Source organism: Myotis brandtii, unplaced genomic scaffold (genome assembly GCF_000412655.1).
Source record: "Myotis brandtii unplaced genomic scaffold, ASM41265v1 scaffold421, whole genome shotgun sequence".
Lineage (NCBI taxonomy): Eukaryota > Metazoa > Chordata > Mammalia > Chiroptera > Vespertilionidae > Myotis > Myotis brandtii.
In genome coordinates, this window is record NW_005366140.1 from 2,198,114 (window position 1) to 2,200,207 (window position 2,094).

The window sequence follows — 2,094 nt, forward strand, 5'->3', positions numbered from 1 at the left end:
CTGCCCCGCCCCGGAATGGAACCCGCCAATGGCGCGGCGAGGGGCGTGGCTCCGACCAGGCGTGGAGCAAAATAACAAACGCCCAGGCTCCCAGTCGGGAAGCCCTCCACCCTCGTGGACCCTGGGGTGAAACTGAAGCACTGGACACCAGATTCGGCCTCTCGCGGATCCCGGGGGTGAAGAGGGGAAACTGAGGCCAGGAAGCGGGGCCTGGGCCTGAGGTCACTCCGAAAGACCATTCGGTCCTTTGGCTTAATCATCAACCCGCCACTATTTGTAGATCTGACCGGGACATGTCCAGCCAGAGCTGGAGGGGTGTGCAATGGCCTGGCGCCGATCGGGGCGCTGAGAGCCTAGGTCACCCGGGCCTCAGTTTCCCCCTCTGTGCAATGGGGAGGGATGAGGAAGTCAGTGGGGCCTCCCCGCCCCCCGGGTATCTGCTGCCCCCGTCTTCTGATTCAAACCCCGCTCAGCTGGGTGACCCCGGACTGGTGACAACCTCTTGGAGCCCGCGTTCCCACGTGCGCGGTGCCGGGAGAAAATAAGCCCCCCTCTCAGAGGGCTGTGCACGAACCAGTGTTGCCCCTCCTGGACCCTTCCCAGAGCCTTGTTCCCGGGTCACCAACGCGCCGCCACTCGGTTGCGCCAAAGCACTTAAGCCTCAGCCGACATTTCTTTTCCCAGTTCCAGCCCCGGGCAAATGCCTTCTAGACTTTTAGGCCTAGCCCTTGTGCCCGCTTTGGGCACCTCCAGCCCTGGTCCCCTCACAGACAGAGCCGAGCGCAGGGGAAGCTCCAGGCACCCCCGGGTCCAGGGCTGCGAGGTTACCTCGGGGCGGGGATGACCCTTCTCTGGGCCTCAGTTTCCCGAGAGAAGAATCGTACGTAGGAGTTTTAAAGCTGCGAGTTGCCTCCTCGCGATCTACGGGGGACCTGCGCCCTCTCCTGGCAGCGAGATGCACTGCCGCCCGAAGCCATGCCTACCTCGGCCATCCCTTTGAGTCTGGCTCAGGCCACGCTGGGACGCCCCCCCCTCCAAAACGCACCCCAAAGGCCTCCGCACCCCCAGTGGGAGACGGCCATAACCAGACGGGGTCAGCCCGCGATAGTGGTGAGAGCAGGCCCAAAGGGTGGGGCAGAGGCTGTCCCCTCAGTGATCAGTCTGGGGTCTGCTTAGAGGAGGAGGCTCTGGGGCTGAAAGAAGGGGTTGGAACCTTCTGTCACCGCCAAGTGGAGCCAAGAGAGGACAGGAGACCATAAGCCAGGAAGAGGTGGAGGATGAGGTGACTCTGGCAGGACAGGAAGGCTCATAGTGAGCAAGTGGCAGCTGCTGCTCCATTTTATTGGTGGGACATTCACCCACCGACCCAGAGATGGGCAGGGTCAGACAGCAGATGAGGAAAGCTTCACCTCTCCAGTGAGTGAAGAAGCCACCTGTGAGTGGGACCAGGGGGACTGTAGGGTGAGAGCAGCCCCAATTTGGCTTGAGCTGCAGGAGAAAGGAAGTTCCTCTGGGGCCCCTTCCGGCCACACCCCATGCCTGCTAGCCTCGGTTTCCACAGCCGGTCAGGCCAGAGTGCCCCAAACCTGGGGGCTGTTGGACCGGGCCGCAAGGCCAGGTCTGAGCTGCCTCCTGCCCTGCATATTTTACAGATGGGTATAGGGAGGGATGGAAGGGTCACCCAAAGAGGCCCATGCCCTCCAAAGCCCTTCCTGTGGCCCCTGTTCTGCTCCTGGCCGGCCATTGGGCCTGAGAGTGGGGGGCTGAGGTTTGCCAGGGTGAGACTCCCAGCCTAATCTGACCTCACCCCAAGTCTCCTTCCCCTCACCTGCAAAGCCACCAGAACTCCAACCCAGGGAAGAACTCGCCCCAGCAAACACTGTGGGCTAAACTTCGGGAGGGAGCACTGGCTGAGCCACACAGTGGCCTTCGTTGGAATCAGGGATCCCAGGCTTGGGGCTAACAGGGGTCCTGCGGTGCAGAGAGAAGGATCTCCTTGCCCCACCCAGGTATTCCCCCAGACAGAGGCCCCCACCACACACCACAGCCTCTAAATCGAGGGCGTCTGTGCTCTGGAAGGTGGGTGCCCAGATA

General features: G+C 62.3%; 1 long non-coding RNA gene across 2 annotated transcripts in view; it reads left to right on the plus strand.

The window, feature by feature from the left end:
• Nucleotides 1-468: 468 nt before the first annotated feature.
• The window catches only part of LOC106727408, a 9,681-nt gene continuing 8,055 nt past the window's right edge, over nucleotides 469-2,094 (plus strand). For both annotated transcript variants that reach the window (XR_001363589.1, XR_001363588.1), the window contains exon 1: nucleotides 469-1,435. This is a non-coding gene — a long non-coding RNA (uncharacterized LOC106727408). The remainder of the gene's footprint in view (nucleotides 1,436-2,094) is intronic.